The following is an 8,427-nucleotide window of genomic DNA, read 5'->3' as shown; positions in this document are numbered from 1 at the left end:
GGAAAAGGAGACATTTTATGATCAACAACAATGTGTTTTAAATCGAGTTCCAAAACATGACATGATAATTCTTATGGGAGACCTTAATGCTAAGGTTGGAAAACGGATTAGTGATGATGAAACCTCCATGGGAAACGAATCACCGGGCGAGAGGAACGAAAATGGAGAACTGTTTGTTTCCCTGTGCGATCTAAATAGTTTAAACATAGGTGGGAGTAGATTCAAGCAGAGAGAGATACATAAATGTACATGGACCTCACCAGACGGAAGAACAAAGAATCAGATAGATCATATTGCAATTAATAACAAGTTCAGGAGCTCACTAAGAGACGTAAGAGCGATGAGAGGTGCCGACGTTGGATCAGATCACTACTTGATTCTTGCAATATTAAAACTAAAATTAAGAAGATCACCAAAGAAGACGGGACATAAAAGAATAAGCTATGACATTGCTAAGTTAAAAGCCAAAGAGTGCAGACAAGAATTTTCAATCGAGTTGAAAAACAGATTTGAGCTGTTAAAGGAAGAAGAAAATCATGGCAACACTGAGCAATCAGAAAATGAGGTGAAAGAAAAAGTTGAAGAGACTTGGGAACATATCAAAAACATTTATTGCGACGTAGCAGAAAAAGTGTTGGGTAAAAAGAAAGGAAAGAAAAGCAAAGAATGGATTACGGGAGAAACATTAATACATATTGAAAGCAGAAGGAAAAAGAAAATACAGATGGAAACTACAAAGTCTGAAAAATTATTTAATCGGTATAGACAGCAGTATAGTCAAATTGATAGAGCAGTAAAAAAGTCAGCCAGAAAAGACAAAAGGAAATATTTCACAGACCTTGCCACTGAGGCTCAAGATGCAGCGCAAAAAGGACAAATAAGTACTTTCTATCAGAAAGTGAAACAAATAAAAGGAAATAAACGAAATTCGCAATGTGCAGGAAGAGACAAAAACAATAAGTTACTTACTACGGATAAGAGGATTGAAGAAAGATGGAGAAAATATTTTGAAGATACGCTTAACGCACACCATGTTGAAAATTCTGAGCAACTCCCAAATGTTACATTAAATGTAGCATCTACTGTAGATTTTTCTTTGGAAGATATCTCGCTGAGGGCCACAAAACCAAAGAAGGCTGCAGGGAGAGACGGAATCGTGGCAGAGATGCTTAAGGCAGACTTTGAAACCTCTACAAGACAGTTGCAAAAGCTCTTCAATGAAATCTGGAGAAATGAAAGAATACCAGAACAATGGAAAGAAGCAATAATAGTGAAAATTCCCAAGAAAGGCGATCTAACAAAATGCGAAAATTGGAGGGGCATTAGCCTACTTTCCATACCGGGAAAAATATTTGGAAGAATAATTTTGAATAGTCTAAAACATGAAATTTATGGAATTTTAAGAGAAGAACAGGCAGGTTTCCGCAGTGGAAGTGGAACAATGCAGCAAATCTTCACACTTAAATATCATTGAGCAAAGCTTAGAATTTAACACCTCTTTATATTTAAACTTTATTGATTTCAGTAAAGCCTTTGATTCAGTTAAGAGAGAGAAATTATGGGAAATTTTATCACTTTATAATATACCAGAAAAATATATTAACATAATCAAAGATATGTATGATAACAGCAAAGCATGTATAGAAGTAAATGGAGAATTAACTGAATTCTTTTTAGTAAAAACAGGCGTGAGACAGGGATGTGTTTTATCGGGATTTTTATTTATACTGGTGATAGACTGGTTTATGCGAAACAGCTTGAAAGATGAAAAAAGAGGAATAAGGTGGAATTTCACAACTACTTTAGAAGACCTTGATTTTGCTGATGACATCGTACTTATTTCATCCAAATGTACAGACCTTCAACTTAAAACAGAAAAATTCAACAAATATTCAAATAGTGTAGGTTTATTCATGAACAAGAAGAAAACTAAAGTAATGAGAATAAATCAAAAGAAAAATGACAAAATTAAAATCGAAAATAGCGAAATAGATGACATAGAGTCATTTAGCTATTTAGGTTCTATTGTAGATAAAAAAAGGTGGAAGTAGTGAAGATATTAGACAGAGAATAATCAAAGCAAGAACATGTTTTAAGGGATTACATAAATTTTGGAGAGAGTCAAATATTGAAATAAAGACAAAAATAGTTGTTTACAAAGCTATTGTTAGAGCAGTACTATTATATGGCGCAGAAACCTGGAAACAGACTAAGATCGAAATACAAAAATTAGAAACCTTTCAAAACAAATGTTTAAGATTTATTTTTAAAATTTTCTGGCCTTACAAAGTATCAAATCAAAATCTATTAAAGAAAGCTAAAATAAAAACAATCGAAGATGAAATTAAAAAACGAAGATGGAGCTGGCTCGGACATATCCTTAGAATGCCCAAAGAAAAAATTTCATCTGTTGCGCTTACATGGGCCCCTGATGGTAAGAGAACAAGAGGAAGACCCAGACTTACTATCCAGCGCATGCTTTTGGGAGAATTAAAAGAATGTGGAATATCTGGCTGGGAGGAAGCAAGATCTATTGCTGAAGACAGGAGGCGTTGGAGGGATATGCTAGAGGCCTTAAGTGCCCAAGGCACGTAGAGGATAAGTAAAGTAAGTATATTTTGCATGGAATTGACTTCAGATAAACAAATTTTATAATTGTGAGCAAAAAGTTTTAAATTCGCATAAAATTTATCGAGATATCGCGAAATACGCAAATCGCTCTCCTAACCAAACTATGGGAACCATATTTCCCAGATACCGACAACCCCCTATATCTGTCGAGAATTACGTATACTCATGTATTCCGAATTCCAAACCTGCCTTAAAAAAAGGCATGTTTATCCTGAGAGAGCGCGTTTTTGAATCTGATTTCGTAACTTAAATATCGTCTGCACTAATTAATTAATTTATTATTTTATTACTAATTATTAATTTATTTGCGGTCATACTCTTGAGAAAATAAGATTGAGTCCTAGAACGTGAAGATTCAATCATTAGATCAAAAGTTATTCATAGCGGCAGTTCTTAATTTTGCTCACTGCACATGTTAAAAGCATGTTTACAGGCCTGCCTACTACTAAGCTTTTTGCAAAATATTTTATAGACTGGGAGACATTTAAAGTTTTAAAAACTAATAAAAGTCTCAAGTAATTTTGTCATCATTTTAAAAGCTTCACAGGAAAGAGCTGGAACTAAGTGGCGTTGCATATGAACTTTTAACCGGTTAACGCCCAGCGTCATATATTTAGGACAGTTCCTTTCTAGAATAATTTTTTGCAGAAAGAGCCGAAAGTTGACAGCCCTGTGTTAAATGTATAATAAACTCTCGCAACTTTGGAACTTCGTGTTAGATTGTCTTGTCGAGGTTCCCGTATTCGTTGAAACATTTTAGTAGAGGTAGTAAATTTAGGCTAATGCTAGAACATATTTCTTATTTTAATATACCACTTTATCATTAAGTGGTTTAGCTAGCTGGAATTTTCCTGCATATTTACTCTCTTCGGAATACAATTTTTAGTGGTGGTTACGCAGAAATTAAAATATCGACATTTATTTTATTTTCGTTACCACTTTTTAAAAATTTCAAGACTCGCTGGAGCTTCTGCACAGTCTTAAATCATCTAGCCATTGTTGCTACAGGCAACTAAAAATGGAAAAAGTGGCAACTAATGTTTTATTAAAAGATATTAAAATTTTACATTAATTATTTTTTATTTTTCTAACAAATTTCTTCAGTTTTCTATTGAAATTGAATGCATAGAATATTTTTTATTTAAATATTAATCAATTGTAATGTAAATCACAGTGGTAGTTACGATAGTATAACTAAATAGAGAATAAATAAATAAATATGAATTGAGCGTCTACCACTTTTTACATTTCTAGTAGCTTTAAGAAATATAGAGACACAATGTCACACTTCTTTACGTCGGCGCACCTAAATGCATTAGCAATAATAGTATAAAAAGGGATCTTAAAATTGATGACATCAACGTCTATATAATAAATTTAAATAAAAATTTCTACGATGAAGCAAAAACCTGTACCACCAGCAATTTTAATTCACTCCTTGATATAGAACTAATTGACGACAACACTAAATTTAGCCCCATCACTGCCTTTTTCCTTAGGGATATGTTGCCCTAGCACACGAAATACACTCAGCCCCAGCCGACTCACACGAACCCCCTCTCGAACTCCTCATCATCGATTTATTACTACAGATGAATCGGTTAATGCCGCTTCGCGGCAGCGCACCGAGATTTATGTGATTTCTACCATTTCTAATATTCAGATATATTATGCTAAACCTTTTAAAAAACAAGCAAAAATAGTCAAACATTTGCAAAGTTTACTTAGTAGTTATTTACCGTTTTTTAATTATTTTGTCGCGTCCGGAGCAGTTGGCATCTCTGCACTTAAAAAGCAATGTAATTATATACTATAAGAAAAGAAATTAAAATATGGGGTACATATTTATGAAATATTCTAGTATTTTATTTTTCAGTACTCGAACTAAGCAACTAAAACCTTCAAAATCTGACATCAATTGACATTCTGCGTTTGTTCTTTCTATTATTGCTTATCGGCAACAGTTGTTTATCGCTTGTTTCATTTGAGATAACGGATCGGAGTATTGTGGGTACATTCCTATTTATTATTGATGTGATGCTTGCATGTTTAATCAAAATTTTGTCTAAATTACGATCTCATCAAATTGACGGATATCCGTGGAGATAGGTATACCACAAAGAGAATTTCAATAGTTCAACGCTTTTGAAGAAAATAGNTAATTGAAGACCCAGACTTACCATCCAGCGCATGTTTTTGGGCGAATTAAAAGAATGTGGAATATCTGGCTGGGAGGAAGCAAGATCTATTGCTAAAGACAGGAGGCGTTGGAGGGATATGCTAGAGGCCTTAAGTGCCCAAGGCACGTAGAGGATGAGTTAAGTTCTAAGAATCAACAACTCTAAAAGAATTAAAAACTTTTTTTTAAGAAAGTCAATTTAGTTTAGCATAATGAAAGGAATCAGCATTTTGAACCTATACAATTTTGACAAAATATTTAAAAATTCTAAGGCAACTGATTATTCAACTTGAAGAGGGGAAGGCCTATCTGACAGGAAAAAAATAAATAATAACCTGACACAAGGCCAACTTATGCTCAAAAAAATTCTAATAATCATCTGATGGAGAAAAAAACAAAAATAAATTTAAAAATAAATACAGGGTTAGCCTTATGAAAAAGTTCGGCATTTTTAACCTATACAATCTCGATGTGATATTTAAAAATACTAATGCAACTGATAAGTTAACTCATGTACAAGAAGGTTAATCTATTGACAATATATATAACAATTTTACATGAGGCAAACTCATGTCTACGAATATGCAAATAATCAGCAGCTGCGCCATTATAATATTGAAATAAAGGGAAGTAAGCAGCAAGAACAGACTGACAATGGAAAATATACCAAAGTCTGTTCATCTGATTGAAAAAATTACTAATTTTTTTAGTCTACTCATTTTCAGCCTAAACAAACTAGTCAGAAATCTGAACTAAAACAATCTCAACCTGATATAAACAAATTCTAATGCAATTGGTAATCGAACTAATAAAAAAAGTCCACCTGACGACAAAAATTTTTATAATTTGACATGAGGCCAACTTGCATGGAATACGCAAAAGAATGCTAATAATCAGCATACTGCACCAATATAATATTGTCTATCTGATGGCAAAAAAATATAATAATTTGACATGAGGCCAACTCAGGCTTAAGAAATGCTACTAATTAGCATGAACAGACAGAGAATGGAAAACATTCAAAAATGTGTTTATCTGATAAAAATATATATATATATATATATATAAATAAATAAATAAAAAAAAAAGATTTTTTTCTTCATAAAGTCAATTTAGGCATAGCCTAATGCATATAATCAGCATTTTGCAACTACACTATCTTGATGTTACATTTACTAAAATTGCTATATGTCTCAAACTGTTATAAGTAATTTAATTTGGAAAATAAGGTTAATCTAATGAAAAAGAAATTAATAACTGGAACATTTTGAAACTACGCAATCTGTAACAATATTGTAACAAGGGTTGGAAATACAAGAAACACATGAAAATGGAAAACATACAAATCTTTTTTCATGATGGAGAAAAAATTTGAATTAAAAGAAAAATTAATCTATTCAGACTTAGCCTGATTATAACGAGGCTAAAAAAAGAAAAAATTCTAACAATCAGCATTCTGCACAAATTAAATATTAAAATAACAAATAATTTCAGGAACAAACTAAGAATGGAAACATAAAAATCTGCTCCTCTCGCAGAAAAAATAGAATTTTTAATATAGTCAATTCAAGCTTAGTCTAATAAACTATTCAGCAATTTGAACCAATGCAATCTCAAGATGATATTAACAAATTCTAATGCAACTGATATTTGAACTGGTGGGAAAAAATATAATAAGTAACAATAGTAGCAAATAATTTGGAAGAAAACCAAAGAATGGGTAATTCAGAAAATTCTGTTCATCTCAAGGGAAAAATATTTTTTTTTTATAAACTCATAACAGGCTTAGCAACTGAGCCTAATTGAGAAAATCAGCATTTTGAACCTATAAAATGTCGGCTAGATATTTACAAATTATGAGGCAACTCATAATCGAACTCATTAAATGATGGTCCGTCAAAAGAAAAAAACATAATTATTTGAGCATTTTGAACCTGTACAATCTGAACATGATATTAACAAATTCTAATGCAACTGATAATTTAATTCATAAAAAGTATATAAGAAGGCAAAAAATATAATAATTTGACACGAGGAAGACTCAAGTCTAAGAAAATGCCATTAATCTGATGGCCAAATATATATATAATAATTTAAATATTTTGAACCCATACTATCTAAACATAATATTCACTAAATCTAACTCATAAGTGAACTCATGTACAAGAAGGTTAATCTATTGACAATAAATATAACAATTTTACATGAGGCAAACTCATGTCTATGAACATGCAAATAATCAGCAGCTGTCCCAATATAATATTGAAATAAAGGGAAGAAGTAATTTACAAGAACAGACTGACTATGGGAAACATGAAAAAATCTGTTCATCTCAAGACAAAAATAAAAAAAATTATGAAGTCAATTCAGGCATAGCCTAATGAAACTAGTCAATATTTTTAAACTAATAAACCTTACTCATGCCTAAAAAAATGCAAATTATCAGTATGCTGTGCCATATAATATTTAAATAATAAGAACAAATAATTTCCAAGATAAAACTGAGAATGGAACACATACTAAAAAAAGTGCATGATAGATAAAATTATAAATTTTTTTAAAATCAATTCAGGCTTACTCTAATTAAACTGAGCAGCAAAATATTCAGCTAAACAATCTTTACAGGATAATTATAAATTCTAATGCACGGATTATTGAACTCACAAAAATGATGGTTGCATGCAACTACTGATGATGGTGCTCATGATCCATCTGATAGCAAAATATGTATTAATTAGACATGAGGCTTACTCATGGCTAAAAAACGCTGTGCCATATAATATATTGAAATAATGGTAACAAATACAAGAAAAAACTGAGAATAAAAAACATAAATATCTTTTCATCTGATGGAGAAAAAAAATTTAAAAATCAATATAGGGTTAGCCTTGTGTAACAGGTCGGCATTTTGAACCTATGCAGTCTCGATGTGATATTTACAAATAGTAATGCAACTGATAAGTGAACTCATGTACAAGAAGGTTAATCTATTTACAATTAATTAAACAATTTGACATGATAATTATCATGTCTATGAATATGCAAATAATCAGCAGCTGCGCAAATATAATATTGAAATAAAGGGAAGAAGTAAGCTCCAAGAACAGACAGACAATGGAAAATATACCAGTCTGTTAGTCTGATTGAAAAAATTAATAATTTTTTTTAGTCCATTCAATCTCAGCCTAAAGAAACTATTCAGAAATTTGAATTAAAACATCTCAACCTAATATTAACAAATTCTAATGCAATTGGTGATCAAACTAATAAAAAAAGCCCATCTGACGCAAAAATTTTTGTAATTTAACAAGAGGCCAACTTGCATAACATGTGCAAAAGAATGCTAATAATCAGCATACTAAACCAATATAATATTGAAATAATGGTAGCAAATTATTTGCAAGACAATTTAACATACCAAAAACAGCACGTGATAGATAAAATTATCAATTTCTTTAAAATCAATTCAGGCTTACTCTAATTAAACTGCGCACCAATATTCAGCTAAACAATCTTGAAAGGATAATTATAAATTATAATGCACGGATTATTGAACTCACAAAAATGATGGTCCATCTGACAGAAAAAATATTATTTGTAATGAGGCTGATTCTTGC

This window comes from Parasteatoda tepidariorum, chromosome 7, assembly GCF_043381705.1.
Source record: "Parasteatoda tepidariorum isolate YZ-2023 chromosome 7, CAS_Ptep_4.0, whole genome shotgun sequence".
Lineage (NCBI taxonomy): Eukaryota > Metazoa > Arthropoda > Arachnida > Araneae > Theridiidae > Parasteatoda > Parasteatoda tepidariorum.
The sequence above is the reverse complement of the archived record's forward strand: the minus strand, read 5'-3'. Positions refer to the sequence as shown.